The following is a 19,532-nucleotide window of genomic DNA, read 5'->3' as shown; positions in this document are numbered from 1 at the left end:
AGAGCATCTGTGGCCACTTCCGCCTCACTTTCCACTAAAATCGCACAGCTTGTTATTGAGAGCGCAGTTTGGTAGTCAAAAGGAGAAGGGAGTTTCTCTCTCTCTCCCTCCCGGTATCCTGGCTGACAATCACCCAAATAAAATTGCTCACTTACTCCACGGCTGTTTGCTGGTCGTCGCTGTGTGCAAACAGGCAAATTCACAGTCACTACACTCTACAGTATGTCTTGTGTAGCGCTTTGAGACACCTCAACGACGTGAATCCTGTACCTCAGTTGTTTGAGCATTAGTCTTGCAAGTGAGAGGACCAGGGTTCGATTGCCGGGCAGGGCACAACCTTAGGCAAGTTTCGTTACTCTTCACACCTCTGTTGAGCTCGCAGTAATAATAATAATAATAATCCTTGCATTTGATATAGCGCTTTTCACGTCGGGAGGACGTCCCAAAGCGCTTCACAGAACACACTGTAAAGTGAATTGACTGTATATTTGTGGGCGAATGCGGCAGCCAATTGCGCACAGCAATGTCCCACAAACAGTCGTAGATTGAAAATGACCAATTCATTATTGTTTTTGGTTTTGGAGGGATTATTATTAGGCGTCTGGAGTAAGGAAACTTGCCCAAGGTTTCGCCCTCTGCCTGGAATTGAACTCAGGTCTCTCGCTTGCAAAGCGAGTGCTCTAACCACTGAGCTACAGGACTCCACGACTCCACTCCAGTAAGTAGGAACCGCCTTGTTATTCAATTGACGAATCACTCCCGGGATTTATCTAACCATAGAATCATACAGCACAGAAGGAGGCTATTCGGCCCATCGTGTTTGTGCCGGCTCTTTGAAAGAGCTATCCAAATCAATCCCACTCCCCTGCGCTCTCCCCATAGACCTGCAAATATGTCCCAAATAATTATCTACGTCTCTCTTAAAAGTTGTTATCGAATCAGCTTCCACCCCCCCNTTTCAAGCAATGCATTCCATATCTGAACAACTCGCTGTGTGAAAGAAATTCTCCTCATCTCCCCTCTGTTTATTTTAACAACTATTTTACATTGGTGTCCTCGGGTTACTGACCCACTCGCCAGTGGAAATAATTTCTCCTTGAGAGCGGTAGCAACAACTCTCCCAAGGTACTGCTCCCCACACTGCACCTCATATATATATATATGAAATAAAGCTTTTTGAATGTATACCGCACTGACTCCGTGTTGAGTTTTCAGGTCTTTAAGAGCAATCGCACATCGCAATCTGGGTTTAACACTCATAATATTGAAAACTTCTGTAAGTCTCCTTTTAACCTTCTCTGCCCCAAGGAGAATAATCCTGGCTTCTCTCGCCTCTCCTGATAACTGAAGTCCCTCATTCCTGGTACCATCCTGGTAAATCTCCTTTGCACCCTCTCCAATGCCTTGACATCCTTCCTAAAGTGTGGTGCCCAGAACTGAACATAGTCTCCAGCTGAGGCCTAACCAGTGTTTTATTAAAGTTTATCATAACTTCCTGACTTTTGTATTCTATGCCCCCATTTATGAAGCCTAGTATGCTGTATGCTTTTTTTTTAACAGCTTTATCTCCCTGTCCTGCCACATTCAAAGATTTACTTATATGAACCCCCAGGTCTCTCTGTTCCATAACCCCTTTAAGACTGTACCATCAGCTTATATTGCCTCTCCTCATTCTTCCTCCCAAACTGCATCACTTCCCATTTCTCCACATTAAATTTCATCTGCCACATGTCAGCCCATTTTACCAGTCTGTCTGTCTGTTTTCAGTCTTCTGCTATCCTCATTGTTTACTACTCTTCCTAGCATAGTGTCATCTGCAAACTAGGAAATTGTACTCGCTATACCCAAGTCCAGGCCATTTATATAGATCAAAAAAGCAGTGGTCCCAATACAGCTCCCTGGGGAACACCACTACACACTTCCCGCCAGTCAGAATAACAACCGTTCACCACCACTCTCTGCTTTCTGTCTCCCAGCCAGTTCTGTATCAATGCTACCACTGTCCTTTTAATACCGTAGTTTTCTATTTTGCTTACAAGTCTCTTAGGCTCGACTGTGCAAACGCCCTGCTTGTCGGCCTTCCCAACTCTTCCCACCACAGCTTCAGATAATCCAGAACTCTGCAGCCCGTGTTCTCTCCCGCACCAAACCCACGACCCCATCTCTCCCAGTCTCACCCGACTCCATTGGCTCCCTATCCTTCAGCGGATCCAGTTCAAAATCCTGCTCCTCACCTACAAAGCCTTCCATGGCCTTGCACCACCCTACCTCTGCGAACTCCAAACCCCCTACCAACATGCCCGCTCCCTCCGCTCAGCCGGCTCCGGCCTGCTCCACGTCCCCCGACCCATCTTCCCCACCATTGGTGAGAGAGTCTTCAGCCATTCTGCCCCCAACCTCTGGAATTCCATCCCCCAATCACTCCGCCTCGCCCCCTCCTTAGTCTCCTTCCTGCCTCAAAACCCTCCTCTTCGACCATGCCATCGGTCACCCCTCTTCCCTTCCCCTCCCTGACCCCAGCTCGGGTCTGAAATGCTATACACTGTCCAGCACCTTGGGACATCCCCCCGAAATGAAAGGCACCATACAAATGTAATCTTGTTGTTATGTCGCACTTTTGAAAATCCATATAAACTACATCAACTGCACTACCTTCAACCACCCTCTCTCTATCAGGTTTGTTAGACACGATTTGCCTTTAACAAATCCGTGTTGGCTGTCCTTTATTATTCCATATTTTCCTACGTGAAAATTTATTTTGTCCTGGATTATAGTCTCTAGAGGTTTCCCCATTACTGACATTAAGCTGACTGGCCTATAACAACAACAACAACTTGGATTTATATAGCGCCCTCCACACCAGACGGCGTCTCAGAGTGCTTCAATTCTGTATTCAATGCTATAGTTCCTGGATTTATTCTTCTACCCCTTTTTGTACAGAGGAGTAATATTTGCAACCCTCCAGTCCTCTGGCACCACCCCGGTGTCCAAGGAGGATTGAAATACTGTGGTCAGAGCCTCCGTTATTTCCATCTTTACTTCCCTCAGTAACTTAGGATGCACCCCGTCTGGACCGGATGATTTATCTACCTTGAGCTCCGTCAACCTTTTTAGTTCTCCCTTTCAGTTTATTCTTATCTTATCCAATTTCTCTACCCTCTCCTCTAATACTGTGGCATTGGCTGCATCCTCTTCTTTTGTGAAGACAGATGCAAAGTACTCATTCAGTACGTCAGCCCTCTGCCTCCACAAGAAGATTTCCACTTTGGTCCCTAATTGGACCCATCATACCTTTGACTAACCTTTTATTATTTATATGCTTATAAAATACCTTAGGGTTCCCTTTTATGTTACCTGCTAATCTTTTCTCATAAAATCTCTGCCCCTCATTTCCTTTTTCAGTTTTCCTCTGTATTTTCTATATTCTATTTGAGTGTCTTCTGTATTTTGGACCTGACATTTATCATAAGCCTCCTTTTTCTGTTTTATATTAATCCCAATTTCCTTATTCATCCAGGCAGATTTGGATGCCCCACCTTTCCCCTTTGTGGGAATGTATTTCACTCTCCCAAAACTCTCTTATTTGAAGTCTTCTCATTGCTTGTTAGCTGTTTTACCTGCCAATCTGTCTTTACAATCCACCTTGGCTAGGTCCCTTTTTCACTCACTGAAATTAGCCCACTTCCAGTTGAGTATCTTCACCTTTGATTGCTCCTTGTCCCTTTCCATAAGTATCCTAAACCTAATGAAGTTGTGATCACTGTTGTCCAGATGTTCTCCTACTGAAACCTGCTCCACATGCCCCACTTCATTCCCCAGAAATAGATCCAGCACTGCTTCCTTCCTCGTTGGGCTGGAAACATACTGGTTCAGAAAGTTATCCTGCACACACTTCAGGAATCCTTCCCCCTCCTTGCTCTTTACACTGTTATTTTGCCACTCTATGTAACGATAATTGAAGTTCCCCATTATCACTACTCTGTTGGTTTTGCATCTTTAAGATCATAAACATTCAACCCCTCAAACCTGCCCCGCCATTTAATAAAATCATGGCTGATCTTCTAATCTAATTCCATTTACCCGACCTATTCCATATCCCACAATCCCTCTATCCTCTAACCTCAATCCCTCTATCTTTCTGAAATCTGCTTGCAGATTTGCTCGTCTATCTCCTTCCCACTATTTGCTGGTCTATAGTATACACCTCACAGAGTAACAGCTCCTTTTCTGCTCCTTAACTCTAACCAAATAGATTCTGTTTTTTCTAGCAAATCGTCCCTTCCCAGGGCCCTAACCGTGTCTTTAATCTGCAGGTTGCAGGTCATTCAGAACTCTGCAGCTCGTGTACTGTCCCGCACCAGGCTTCGGGAACACATCACTCCCACCCTCGCTCGCCTCCACTGGCTCCCCATCCCCCAGAGGATGGAATTCAAGATCCTCACCCTCACCTACAAGGCCATTCACGGCCTCGCTCCCTCCTACCTCTCCGACCTACTATCCCCCTACCTACCCGCCCGTACCCTCCGTTCCTCTGGCTCCGGTCTGCTCCACATCCCCCGCCCCAACCGCCCTACTATCGGTGGCCTTCAGCCTCTCAGCCCCTAGGCTCTGGAACTCTATCCCCCAGTGCCTTCACCTTGCCTCCTCCCTTTCCTCCTTCAAGGCCGGTCTCAAGACCTTTCTCTTTGACCGTGCCTTCAGCTCCCCTCTCAACTCTCTACCCCCTCCTCGCTCCCTACCTTCCCTCCCCTCACCCTGACCATTTCCCCCTTGCTCGGGTCCTGACCCAACTTTACAGCGCCTTGGGACGTCCTCCCGACGTGAAAGGCGCTCATTAAATGGAATCTTGTTGTTGTTGTTGTTGTTAATCAATATTGGCACCCCCCACCCACACTTTTTCTTTTCCTTCCCTATACCTCCTGAATACATTGTAGCCAAATTTTATTTGAGGGATTGGCAGCCAAGACACCAGAAGAGAGAGAAACTCCCTTCTCTCCCCACCCTCCCCCCACCACCAGCGCCACAGGAGATCTTTAACATCCAACTGAACAGGGCACAGAAAGAGAGTGAGGTTTATCGTTTCATCTGAAGGACGGCATCTCCGACAATGCGTTGTTCTCTTCCCGCAGCGCTGCACTGGAGCATAAGCTTAGATTGTGTGATTCCAAGTTTTAACGTGTGGGGGGCTTGAACCCTCAATCTTCAAACTCAGAGACGAGAGTGCGAGAAACCTAGGATAATGATTGCTATTATAATATGATTCATAATGGATTCACTGGGAAAAAGAAGAGAGAGACAGACAAAGAAGGTTGAAGAGGACAGTTCTTGCCTTGGCAACAGGAAAGGGGATGGGCTCCGGCTCATACTTATAGCAGCTGAAGGTGGGAGGATAAAAGGTCCAGCCAGACAGACAGCCATACGAAAAGCTGACAGTTGGACGATTGTTGTCCCTTGCGAACCCCGGGCATTTGGAAGCCTAGAAATGGAGAGAGAGGGGTTTCATTTTGACAGTCTCTATCCATCTCCCTCTCACATCTCAATCCATCCCCTTACTTGCCAAGTCTCATTGCATCTCGTTCTCATACTTCAATCCATCCCCTCACTCCACGTGTCTCTATCCATCTCCCTCTCATACCTCATTTCATCCCCTGACTCCCCAAGTTTCTATCTATCCCTCTCACACCTCAATCCATCCCCTTACTCCCCATCCCAAGTCTCTCTCCATCTCCCTCTCACTCCTCAATCCGTCTCATGACTCTAAAAGTCTCTATCCATCTCCCTCTCGTGACATTGGTGGCATTATCCGTAGACATGGGGTCAACTTCCACATATATGTGGATGACACCCAACTCTATCACTCCACCTCCACTCTCGATTCCAGGACCACTGCTGTCCTCACAGACTGCCTGTCGGTCGTCAAGTCCTGGAAAAGAGCTAACTTTCTCCAGTTGAATGTCAACAAGACTGAGGCTCTTCTGCCTGGCTCCCGTTAGCGCTCCATACTTCGGGCGGTGACATCATCACCCTTCATGGATGCAAAACCTTGGCATCCTCTTCGACCCTCAACTGTCCTTCATCCCCCACGTTTGTGCCATGAAGCACTCCAGCTTTCTCCACCTCCACAACATTGCACTGTCTCTCACCGCAGGCCAATGAGACCCTCATCCACATGTTCATCACATCCAAGCTCGACTACACAAGTACCCTGTTTATCATCTCCACAGACTATAGATTCTCTGGAATTCTGCAGCCCGTGTCCTCTCCCGCACCAGACTCCGCAATTCTATCAACCCCATCCTCACCCAACTCCACTGACTCCTCATCACTCAGAGGATACAGTTTAAGATCTTCATCGTCAAAGCCCTCCATGGCCTTGCTCCTCCCTACCTCTGTGACTGCCTAACCCCCTACCAACCTGTTCGCTCCCTCTGCTCAGTGGGCTCCAGCCTGCTTCACGTCCCCCGTCTCGCCCATGCAACCATTGGAAGGAGGGCCTTCAGACTCTCTGCCCCCACCTCTGAAAATCCATCCCACAGTCCCTCCACCTCATACCCTTCCGTGCCTGGTTCAAGAACCATCTCAAGACTCTTCTTCAACAGTGCCTTCGGTCATCCTCCTACACCTGCCTTCCCCGCCTTCCATCCCTCCTGATCTCAACCACTACCTCGGGTGCAGATCCCTGACTGTCCAGGCCCTTGGGACATCCTCCTGACTTGAAAGGCGCTATACAAATGTAACTTGTTATTGTTATTATCTGTGTCCAAATGCGCGTAGTTACAAGCCTTAAAGTGGAGGCTGGTTCCTTACCTCTCTGAGTCTCAATGTTGCTTTGAAAAGCTCCCTGATCTATCACACACACACACACCTATATAGTAAGTCAAGGCAAAGCTGTTATCTGGATATTTTAGAAGTCAAAGTTCACCAGAGGTAAGTCAATCATTAACAACTATATAAAGTCTGACCACCGCTGTCCACATTTACTCCAGGTGTAGCTGACCAGAGCTATCCACATCTACTCCAGGTGTGGCTGACCAGAGCTGTCCACATCTACTCCAGGTGTGGCTGACCAGAGCTGTACACTGTTCTCCAGGTGTGAGATGACCTCTCAAGGAGAGAGTTTGTCCACTCAGACTTGGGATGCCTTCCTGAGGTGAAAAGCACTACAGTAAAAAGGGACTCAGTGATAAATTAAGTGGTGGTGACGAGTTAAGCCAGGGTCAGGGCTACCCGACAGAACTTGGAATCACACAGGCTAAGTGCCAGCAAAACGCTGGGTGTGTGCTACGTTGTCAGAGACGCTGCCCTTTGGATGGAGTCCTGTAGCTCAGTAGTTAGAGCATTTGCCTCGCAAATGAGAGACCTGGGTTCAATTCCTGTTAGGATGAAATGTTGGGCAGGTTTCCTTACTCCACATGCCTCTGTTTATCTAGCAGTAAGTAGGAACCCGGTTGTTAGTCGATTGTCGGATTGCTTTTCCAAGGGTAACAATTCCTTTAAAAAATAATAAATTGTGGTCACTCAATCCACGACTGTCTTGAGGACACTGCTGTGTGCAATTGGCTGCCGGGTTTCGCTCACAAAATATAGTCAATTCACTATTCTGAACATTCTGTGAAATGCTTTGAGACGTCTCAAAGACATGATAAGGCGCTATATCAAATGGCAGGATTATTATTATTATGAGACGTTAAACCTCACTCACTCGATGTCCAGGCCCTGTTCAGGGCGGACGTCAAAGATCCCCCACAGTGCTTAATAGTGAGGGGTAAAGCGGTTTGAGACGTCTCGATGACGTGTTAAGGCACTATGTCAAATGCACAGATTATTATTACATTATTGATATTATTTGAGACTCTTAAGCACAGCATGTCTCAGACACCTAGAGGGAGAGAGAGCTTAGTGTGTGGCTGAGGGAGAGGGGGTGGTGAGGTCTTGCTTCTTGGCTGTTAGCTGGAACTTACACTGATTGACAGATGTTAATGATTACCCGCAGTTCTCGGTCGAAGTCTTTCTTTTTGTGTGAACAGAACACGGTGTCCAGCGATCGGGTACACCACGTTTAATGTCTTGTTAATGGTCCACATTCACCGAGATGTGGAGGAACATAAACCAGGTGAACATCAACCAAGAGTGTGTGTCTGCGTGGGTGAGTGTGTCCGTGTGAGCATGTGTGCGTGGGTGTAAATACCCTTTACTTCTGACACAACAACAATATAATATAATAATCCTTGCATTTGATATAGCGCTTTTCACATCTTCTAGACATCTCAAAGCGCTTCACAGAATAGACTGTAAAGTGAATTGACTGTATATTTGTGGGCGAAATGCGGCAGCCAATTGCGCACAGCAGTGTCCCACAAACAGTCGTGGATTGAAATGACTAATTGATAATTGTTTTTTTTTGAGGGATTATTAACAGGTGTGTGGAATAAGGAAACTTGCCCAAGGTTTCACCCTGCCGGGAATCGAACCCAGGTCTCTCGCTTGCAAAGCGAGTGCTCTAACCACTGAGCTACAGGACTCCATATTTATATAGCATCTGTCATTGCTCCAAAACTATGGCACACCTCCTCCCTCCCCACAGCTCAGAGCCAGGCTCCGCTGCTGTTAACAACTTTGTGAAGCTGCGCGAAGAGCACTGTGTAAACACAAGTCGTCGTTGTTATAATAACAATAATCCAGTGAAGTCCAGCATTTCCTCGCAGTGGGAGTCGGAGGAAAGAATCTGCGAGGCATGGCGGGGAGGGCAGAGGAGCCAGTTGGTGGTGGAGAACAGGGGCCTGGGGTTGCCCTTCGCTTCCAGGATTAACTTGGAGTAGAAGGACGATTTGGCCAAGACGAGAGTGGAGTGGTAGGTTGTGATGTGGTCCAGCCAGATGTACCAATGGACCGTTCGGACGGATTTCAGCCAAGAGCGATATGCAGCCCGCACTTGGCCCTTAAGCGAGTGGAGGTGGTTGATGAACCAGGGTGAGGATCGGTAATAGGAGGCAGTTCCGGAGATAAGGGGGGCAAGGGCATTGAGTGTGGTGGAGCGGGTGCTGTGGAGGAGAGTAAACGCAGAGGATTGGTTGGTGCGGGAGGTGGGCCAGAGAGGGAGGAGTTCAGAGAACTTCAGGGCAGCGGAGAGGGATTGTGGGGAGATCTTTTTTCACGGGCAGTAGAAGATGGTAGTAGTTTGGAGGCAGTGGGGAGAGGGATATAGGAGTTGAGGGAGATGAAATGGTGGTCAGCGATGCCCTTGTCATGGTGATGGTGACATCCGAGACCCTGAAGCCCCGGGTGATCACCAGGTCGAGAGGGTGGCCATGAACGTGGGTATCAGAGTGGATGTGGAGGGAGAGGTTGAGAGAGGAGAGAGGAGAAGTCTGAGGAGGTGGAACAAGAGGGTGTTGAAGGTTGATGTCGTCTAGGATGATGAGGCGATCAGAGCAAAGGCAGAGGCAAGCTAGAAGGGTGGAGATGTCAGTGATGAAGGTAGGGGAGGATTTTGGGGGGCAGTAAATTAGGAGAATTTTTAGTGAGAGATAGGAGGGATGGCAGAGGGTAAGGTGTTCAAAAGAGGGGAATGAACCAGCAGAGTAGAGGGATAGGGCAAGTAATGCCCTGGAGATGAGGGGCACAACGGTTGGGCATGGGGCACGGTGGTAGGTGTAGCCGGGTAGTGTGCCTCAGTGAGGGTGGAGGTCTTACCTGGGGTGATTCAGGTTTCCGTGAGGGCCATAATATCAACGTTCTCATCAAGGATGAGATCATTGACGGCCAGTATCTTATTGCAGATGGAGCAGATGTTTTGAAGGCCAATGTGGAGTGGACAGTTGGCAGGGGGATGTGTGGGATGGGAGGAGGTAGTGGATTGGTTGGCAGGAAGGATGGGAATGCGGATGAGGGAGGAGAGGTTAGCCCCTGGGGTCTGGGTCCGGGGTGGCTTGCTGCGGTAATGGGGAATGGAGTAGTCGGTGCGGCTGCTGCTGGACAGCCAACGCTGAGTGCCATAATGAGCCCAGCAGAGAATTCCGAGGCTGGGGCAGAGGGAGGAGTGGGGGGAGAGGTCAAGCAGGGATAATAGGCGGGGAGGGCGGAGAGAGAGCAGGACAGAGCAGGAGAGTTGCAGGGAGGGGGGCATTTTGAGGGAGGGCCAGCTAGAGTCGGGGGTGGCAACCAAGATGCACACGCTAAAATGAGTGGCGGCGGATTAGTGGGACATTGTCAGCCTTCAGGGGCCTGTGGTGATGTTCGGTTTGACAGGAATTACACACTTTGTGAAATAATCTGGGCTCCCAGTCTCTCTCTCTCTCCCAGTTGCTCTCTCTGATGTGTGTTCAATTCTTTGGAGGGATACCAGGTCTGGTGTCATTGGCAAAGAGAGATGCTGGTGTCAACTGCTTTTTTGCCCGGTCAGTCATTAACAACTCCCGAGCAGAGGAGGCAGACTCACAGACTCCAGGAGGTAGCACAAGGTTCCAACACAGATCTCTAAAGGCCATTTGGCTTTGAAATGCAAAATGGGTCAAATTGTGGACAAGTGCCCAGATTAAGAGTGGAGAGCTCTCTACTCTAACCCCAATCCCCTGCTGTCCCCTCACTCACCACTACCTAACGTGTTAGGTGCTCGCTCCCCCCACACTGGAGCTCTCTACTCTTAACCCCATTCCCCTCCTCATCCCATCCTACCACCTATCTATACTGGTGCTCGTTCCCCCCACACTGGAGCTATCTACTCTAACCCCATTCCCCTTCTCTTCTCCCCCACTGCCTCACCTATTGTGTCAACACTGGTGCTCGCTCCCCCTACACTGGAGCTCTTTACTCTAATCCCATTTCCCTGCTCTCCTTCCCCCCCCAACCCCATCTATTGTGTCTATATTAGTGCTTCTTCCCTCCACACTGGAGCTCTCTACTCCATCCCCATTCTCCCCTCACAATTCGATCCATCTTGCATTTCAAGGCTAAATGGCCTTTAAAGAGCAGGATGCTGAGGGCAGTTGTGTTTGCCCTCTGGGGGGCTTCAGGTGGGTTGAGACTGGGAATGAGAGACCTTCAGCTCCACAGAGGTTGATGGGAATGTGGACTCCTTACCTCAAACCCAAGCTGAGGCAGAGGCGTTGATTAAGCGAGAGTTGGATAGTCGCTTGTGAGCATGTCCACCAAGGAAACTCTTACGCAACTGCATAAGTCGGAGATGCCGTCTTTTGGATGAGACGTTAAGTGTCACTCACTCCCCGTCCGTGCCCTATTCAGGGAGGATGTTAAAGATCTCCCACTTCACTGATGGGGAAAGAGAAAGAAGTTTTCTCTCTCCTTCAAAATCTTCCTTATTTATCGTCCTCCCAAACCACCTGGTTCCATCATCCCAAACATCTCCCCTCTCCTCAAATCCCTCTGCTTCTGCACTAAACACCTGATCATATTAGGTGATTTCAACTTTCACGTAAACTTGCCTTGTCCATCTCCTCTGACTTCACTGCTCTCCTCTCCACATTAAACCTCACCCTCCACATAAACTCCCCAACCCACAAACATGGCTACCCACTCAACCTCATTATCACTCATGGCCTTGTCATCTTTGACCTATCCATCACAGACAAGACCATCTCAGACCACTTCCTCATCTTCTCCCCCTGCATCCCCCTTCCCTCTACGAAGCCCTCCACCATCTTTTTCCAACTTTGCCAAAAGCTTCTGCCTGAATCTCTCATGATCTCTTCTCCCTCTGGACTTCCACCCGCAGTGATCCTGATGCAGCCATCAAGCTGCTAAACGTTTGACTTTTTGCAACTCCCTTGCCCTCCTGAAACCCAGGTCTGTCTCCAGATCTACCCACACGCCCTGGTATAACAGTCACCTCTACTCCCTCAAAACTCAAACTTGGACAATCGAGCGCAGATGGCACAAATCTGGCTTCGCAATCCACTGCCAGCTGTGGATCTCTGAAATTATTAGCTCTCCCTCTCACAGGCCAAAACTCCAAAACCATTTGGAGACAAAAAAACAAAGGCACTGTTCTCCACCATCCATCACCTCCACTGCGCACCCACTCAAGCTGCCTCCATCCTCACCTCAAACGCGAAGAGGTCTTACACTGTCAAAGATTGAAAATATCTGCTTGGTTGCTTCCCCCTCACCTACGTCCCCTTCCGCAATCCCCAGACCATCTACACCACCCCATCATTCCACCACAGCCCTTATCACTCCCCCTCCCTACACTCCTTTGCCCCAAATACTCCCACCTCTCTCTCAATCAACATCTCCCAGATGAATCCCACCACCTGCTGCCTAGATACCTCCTCACCTAGCTGCTCGTCACATCCACTCCTCGCTGTTGGTCAACCAGTCGCTCTCCTCAGGTTCTGTTTCATTCCCCCTTGAAACCGCTGTCAGCACTTCCCTCCTCAAAAAAACATCCTTGATCCCTCCAACCTGCCCTTCTTTGCCAAAGCTCTGGAACGGGTTGTAGCAACATAAAGGTGGGAGAAGCATTAAGCAACAACGATCGCAATGCAATCGCATTTGACATCACAAGGATTGTTGAGGTTATAAAACCCAAACAAAACTGCCAAATTTCAAGAGGACCAACTTTGTGCACTTAAGAAGTCTTGTTGGAGTGGGCCTGGCAGCCTTAAATATGTTGAAGGTAATGTAGAAACTATGCCACTTCTTTTCATCCACAATCTTTTAGCACTGACTCTGCATTCCTTATTTACTTGCACACAGCCTTCTAATTACTACGTAATAGGTGGTACTCTCTTGATCTCTTGGTGTTTGAGATGATACCTCCACATTTCATGTTGTTTCTCCTTTATTGTGGTATGGGTTATCTCTTCTAATCATCAGTTCAACAATGTGTTGATTCTCCTAATCTCATAGCATTGTCTACTCCCTTCTTTGTGGAGTCCTGTAGCTCAGTGATTAGAGCACTCGCTTTGCAAGCGAGAGACCTGAGTTCAATTCCAGGCAGGTCAGGGCAACACCTTGGGCAAGTTTCCTTACTCCACCACCTAATAATAATCCCTCCAAAACCAAAAACAATAATAAATTGGTCATTTTCAATCCACGACTGTTTGTGGGACATTGCTGTGCGCAATTGGCTGCCGCGTTCGCCCACAAATATACAGTCAATTCACTTTACAGTGTGTTCTGTGAAGCACTTTAGGACGTCCTCCCGACGTGAAAAGCGCTATATCAAATGCAAGGATTATTATTATTATTATCTCAAGTATTTCAAACAACAACAACAAGATTTCATTTATAGAGCGCCTTTCACGTCGGGAGGACGTCCCAAGGCGCTGGACAATTGGGTCAGGACCCGACTAGGGGGGAAATAGTCAGGGTAAGGGGAGGGAAGGGAGGGAGCGAGGAGGCGGTAGAGAGTCGAGAGGGGAGCTGAAGGCACAGTCGAATAGAAGCTTTCCGTATCCAGGACAGCCCTCCTGTTCTTCTCTCTGATGGCTTTGTATGCCACCTGGGATCACATCTTTGTTTTTAGCTGAAGCTTTGTGCCTTGTCCTATAGGTCCTGTAGCTCAGTGGTTAGAGCACTCGCCTTGCAAGACACCTGGGTTCAATTCCAGGCAGAGGGCGAAACCTTGGGCAAGTTTCCTTACTCCACACAGAGCCTAATAATAATCCCTCCAAAACCAAAAACAATAATAAATTGGTCATTTTCAATCCAAGACTGTTTGTGGGACACTGTTGCGCACAATTGGCTACCACGTTTCGCCCACAAATATACGGTCAATTCACTTTACAGTATATTCTGTGAAGCGCTCTGCGACGTACAGAAGACGTGAAAAGCACCATATCAAATGCAAGGATTATTATTACTATATTCTTACTTTCCTGCTGATTCTGCACTTGCGGTCACTAGCCTTTATATACCCCATAGATTTATTTTACAAACTTAATCCCTGCCATGCCAATCCGGAACCTTGGGGTCGTTTTTGACCCCCAACTATCCTTTCCATCCCACATCTGTGCCATGACCCGCTCTGCCTTCCCCCACCTCCACAACGTCGCCTGGCTCCGACAGTGTCTCACACCGCAGGCTGCCAAAACCCTCACACACACCATCATTACATCGAGGCTCGACTATGCAAACTCACTGCTCGTCAGCCGCCCCAACTCCTCCCTCCACAGACTGCAGATCATTCAGAACTCTGCAGCCCATGTCCTTTCCCGTACTAGACTCAGCGACCCTATCAACCCCATCCTTGCCCAACTCCACTGGCTTCCCATCACACAGAGCGTACAGTTCAAGATTCTGGTCCTCACCTTCAAAGCCCTCCACGGTCTTGCTCCCCCTACCTCTCTGACCTCCTAACCCCCTACCACCCTGTTCGCTCCCTCTGCTCAACTGGCTCAGGCCTTCTCCATGTCCGAACATGGTTCCAACATTGTTGGCCATGTTTTCAGCCACGATGCCTCGAAACTCTGGAACACTCTTCCTCTATCCCTCTGCCTTGTCCTTGCTTACCCATCTTCTGGTTGCTTCTGAAGACCTTTCCATTCGACCATTTGTCACCTCCCACCTGGATTATTCAAAAGCGCTCCTCGACGATCTCCCCAGCTCCATTATTCAAACAATCCAGCTCATTCAGAACTCTGCCACCGGCATACTGACCCGGACCAAACTCTGTACCCACATCTCACCAGTTCTGGCCAGGCTCCACTGGCTTCCCACCACCGAACGGATCGACTTCAAGATCCTCACACTCGTGTTCAAATGCCTTCACTCTCTGGCACCTCCCTACCTCTCTGACCTCCTCACTCCACAATCCATCACCCGGCACCTCTGCTTGACTGGCACTGGCCTCCTGCTCGTCCCTCGCACCCTCCACCCCACCATCAGAGGTTGCGATTTCAGCCACTATGCCCTGAAACTCTGGAACACTCTCCCTCAATCCCTCCGCCTTGCCCCCTCTCTCTCCATTTTCAAGTTCAGCATGAAAACTTTCCTCTCCGACTGTGCTTACAGCCACCTCCCCCTACTGGTTAACTGCTCTGAGACACGACCCTGCATGGAGGGTGCTATATAGGTTTCAGTTGTTGTTGTTGCCTACGTTTACATGCCCCTCCCCCTGACTCGGCATTGTGCTCCGCCACTTACAGTGTATCCTGTGAAGCTATTTGAGACATCCCAACGACATGATAAGTCACTGTGCCAAAAGCAAGGATTGTTACTATAAATAATAATTTCCCTCTCCTTGCAGTGTGAGAGTAATAGCTCTCAGGGATGACACGGGCTGCCTCTCTGCTCATTCAAGACTTTGTCAATATGTTCAGAGAAAGAATTCCAATAATAATAATAATCCTTGCATTTGATATAGCACTTTTCACGTCGGGAGGACGTCCCAAAGCGCTTCACAGAACACACTGTAAAGTGAATTGACTGTATATTTGTGGGCAAACGCGGCAGCCAATTGCGCACAGCAATGTCCCACAAACAGTCGTAGATTGAAAATGACCAATTTATTATGGTTTTGGAGGGATTATTATTAGGCTCTGTGTGGAGTAAGGAAACTTGCCCAAGGTTTCGCCCTGTCTGGAATTGAACTCAGGTCTGTCGCTTGCAAAGCGAGGGCTCTAACCACTGAGCTACAGGACTCTAATGGCAAGACTGGAGTCCCGTGGATTACACTAACTGGAGGAATAACAAGGACACCAACTATTGTGCATGGATAAAGCCAAGTAAAACAGGTAAGAGATAGACTGAAAGGGAGAGACACTGAGAGAGAGAGAGAGAGAGAGACTGTGAGAAAAAATAACTGAGAAAGAGTCTCAGAGGGAGAGACTAAGAGAGAGAGAGATTGAGAAAGAGACTGAGATGGAGATAGACCGAGAGAGAGAGAGAAAGTGGGGGGAGAGAGACAGAAAGAGAGAGACTGTGAGAAAGAAACTGAAAGAGACTGATTTAAGATAGTTGTTAAAAGAAACAGAGGGAGGTTAGGAAAAAATTTCACCCAGCGAGTTGTTGGGATCTGGAATGCATTACATGAAACGGTAGTGAAAGCCGATTCAATAATAACTTTTAAGAGAGAAGTAGATGGGCATTTGGGGAGGGCAGGATTGCTGGGCTGTGGAGAGAAAGCGGGCCAGTGGGATTGAGTTGGATTGCTCTTTTAGGAGATGGCACAGACGCAATGGGCCGAATGGCCTCTTTCTGTGCTGTATGATTCTATGATTCAATGAGAGAGAGATTGAGGGAGAGACTGAGAGAGAGAGATTGAGAGAGAGAGACTGTGAGAGACTGAGAGAGAGAGATACTGTGAGAGAAAGATTGCAAGAGAGACTGAGAGAACAAGTTATCATTGTGTGTAACTGCTGAAAATCTTTTGGTTTCAGACATGAAGTGGGAGCGCAGTTTTTGTAATTTCCCGAGGGGATTCGTGTGTACCCAACCTGTTTGCATCAACTGAGGTGTGGAGCAGCGAGCGACAGTCACTATACCGGTTACTATTTGTGTGTGTGTTTGTTTGCCCCTCAACTATTCTTTCTACCCACATCTGTGCCATGACCCACTCTGCCTTCCACCACATCACCTGGCTCCACCACTGTCTCACACCGCAGGCGGTCAGAACCCTCATACACGCTTTCATTATATCGAAGCTTGACTATGTAACTCATTGCTTGTCGGCCTTACCAACTCCTCCCTCCACAGGCTGCAGATCATCCAGAACTCTGCAGCCTGTATCCTCTCCTGCACTAGACTCCGTGACCCTATCACGCCCATCCTCGCCCAACTCCACTGGCTTCCTATCTCACAGTGAATACAGTTCAAGATCCTGGTTCCCATCGTTGCCACCTTCAAGACCCATCTCAGGACCCATCTTTGACTGTGCTTTCAATCTCCTTTGCTTCCTCCACTGCCCTCCACCATCCCCAACCCTGACACCTGAGCTTGTCCGTAACTGTCTGTCCAGCGCCTTGGGACATCCTCCCGATGTGAAAGGTGCTATACAAATGTAATTTTATTGTTGTTGTGTGTGAGTGAGGAAGGGAAGAAGGGAAGGTCAGAGACATAGTAAAGCTCCCCCTACACTGTTAGTGTATGCGTGAGTGTGTGTGACAGAACAAGACAGACTGCTTGTGTGTATGTGTGTGTGTGTATACAGCATTAATGAACCTCTGTATTTATTATTTAATTAATGATGAAATAGTGGGTGTACAATTGTTTCCTTTATTATAGTTCCACAGTCAATGATTATATAAAGGGCAAAGTAGTGATCAGTTATCATATCCCCTGGGAAGTCGGGTCAGATCTGTATCTCACCAACACAGCTTGAAATACTCTCAATTAAACCCCAAATCTCAATCACATTTGTGGATGTGTTAACAGTATTCCCACCACTAGAGCGCTCCCGACCTGCAGACCATGAGTAGAAGTAGCCCACATTCCTGTCCTTGTAGAACAACAACAACAACAACAAATGCCATTTACACAGCGCCTTTCACGTCAGGACGACGTCCCAGGGCTCTGGACAGTCAGAGATTTCGATCTGAGCTCGGGGCTGGGATCAGGTGGGGTGGAGGGCAGGGAGGGTGGGGGATAGGAGAATGACCGAAGGCATGGTCGAAGAGGAGGGTCTTGAGGCATGCCTTGAGAGATCAAGGGAGAGAGAGAGGAGAATGGACTGTGGGATGGAGTTCCAGAAGGTGGGGCCAGAGAAGCTGAAGGCACAACCGCCAATGGTGGGGTAGTCGGCCCCTCAGATAATAAGTGCAACACAGCCACCAGCTGTACTATTATTATCATCATATGCTTACCTTCTGCTTATCATCATTACCTTCTGCTGTTGCAGATCACGGTAACTGAACACATAACTTTGACATAATTTAATCAAAATTATACACCTGAACTATTATGTCTCAAATTTTAATATTATATCAAAACTACAGTAAGGTTACATTAAAAACTATCAAACGTGTTACAATTCTCAATTTAAAATGCTCGCAAACCTCATTGTACACAAATCATTAGCAATGTGAGCATTTGCCCTTGTAAACCAGCAAATTAAAATGAGAACAATGTCCAAATCTATAATAATAAATAATAATAAGCCTTAAATTTGAAACTATTGTCAGTGCTCCATTAGCTTCTGGTTATACTCCTTTAACTACTCGTCACTACTCAGATGACATAAACTGAAACAGGATTGTTCGCAACAAGAGGTTTTCACCCACAACATACACACTACACTTTACAGTATATTCTGTGAAGCGCTTTGAGAAGTCTCAAAGATGTGATAAGGCGCTATATCAAATACAAAATGCATGGATTATTATTATTTTAAAAGTGAGAACAGAAGTGGTGGCATTCAGCCTGAGAGTGGTAAACCACCATGTCTCTCCTCCACTCCCTCCACCCGAGCACCTTGCTTCAGAAGGGCGTTGGCTTCACAATTTTCAGAGTGACGGGCAAACTTGAAATAATTCTATACCAGCAAAGGGAAGTTTGGGGTAGGACTGAGCACAAATAAAGAACAGATATAACTCAGCACCGAGACATGCATGAGAGATGTGTCATTGGAGGAGGTGAACTCAACAAGCATTTACATGGAGCCCTTCATGCGGTCAGGCAGCATCTCAGAGCCCTTTAACAATAATTCATTTGTTATCCAAAAAGATAGAGGAGTTTGGTCAACCCGTTATAGACCCAAGAGGAGTTTGAAAATAAAATAATAAAATAAAACCGGGTGCCTGGAGAAGGGTTCGAGAGTCTTGGCAAGAGCTGTGAATAATGCACACAGAGCGGAATGTGGTTTGCAAGAACGGAAATCGAAAGGGAGAGGATATACATATCAATTCCTGTATGTGACTTACTGTTTAGCAGGGTAAGAGTAGTCAAGACGGGTGTTGTGGAACAAACCATTTTCTGCACAAGGCTGTGCCAATTCTTCCCGAAGGACAATATAATCACTCTTTACAACCTTTGTCTTTTCTGCTGACTTGCTGTCCTTTTTCACATTGCTTTTCTTTCACTTATGCCTGTTCTTCTCCTCCTCTAATCCATGACCGGCTTCTGTTCACATTCCAACATCTCCCACTTTGTTTATTCTGCTTATTTAACTCCACCTTCTCTGTCTCTCTCTCTCTTCAACCTGTCACATTCTTCCAGCATAACCTCTCCTTTCTTTCCCTGATCCTTTACCTTGCTATTATCCAGTGGAGACCTGTAGTTCAGTGGTTAGAGCACTCGCCTCGCAAGCGAGAAACCTGCGTTTGATTCCCGGTAGGGCGAAACCCTGGGTAAGTTTCCTTACTCCACGTGCCTGATAATAATCCCTCAAAAAAATGATAAATTGGTCACTTCAACCTCAATCCATGACTGTTTGTGGGACACTGCTGTGCGAAATTGGCTGCCATGTTTCGCCCACAAATATACAGTCAATTCACTTTACAGCATATTCTGTGAAGCGCTTTGAGTCGTCTAGAAAACGTGTAAAGCGCTTTATCAAATGCAAGGATTATTATTATTATCCAGAACATCAACAACAACCACTACCCCCAACAAATGACATTTGTTTAGCTCCTTTA

General features: G+C 47.7%; 1 protein-coding gene and 1 non-coding gene across 2 annotated transcripts in view; both read right to left on the bottom strand.

The window, feature by feature from the left end:
* The window catches only part of LOC103191585 (integrin alpha-X-like), a gene marked incomplete in the record, with an annotated part of 145,644 nt that overhangs the window by 33,772 nt on the left and 92,340 nt on the right, over positions 1 to 19,532 (bottom strand).
* trnaa-ugc lies at positions 8,451 to 8,522 on the bottom strand. Its single transcript has one exon. It is a non-coding gene; the product is annotated as a tRNA-Ala (tRNA).

The sequence above is a fragment of the Callorhinchus milii genome, unplaced genomic scaffold (assembly GCF_018977255.1).
Source record: "Callorhinchus milii isolate IMCB2004 unplaced genomic scaffold, IMCB_Cmil_1.0 Scaffold2, whole genome shotgun sequence".
NCBI lineage: Eukaryota > Metazoa > Chordata > Chondrichthyes > Chimaeriformes > Callorhinchidae > Callorhinchus > Callorhinchus milii.
This window is presented reverse-complemented; position numbering and strand designations above follow the sequence as displayed.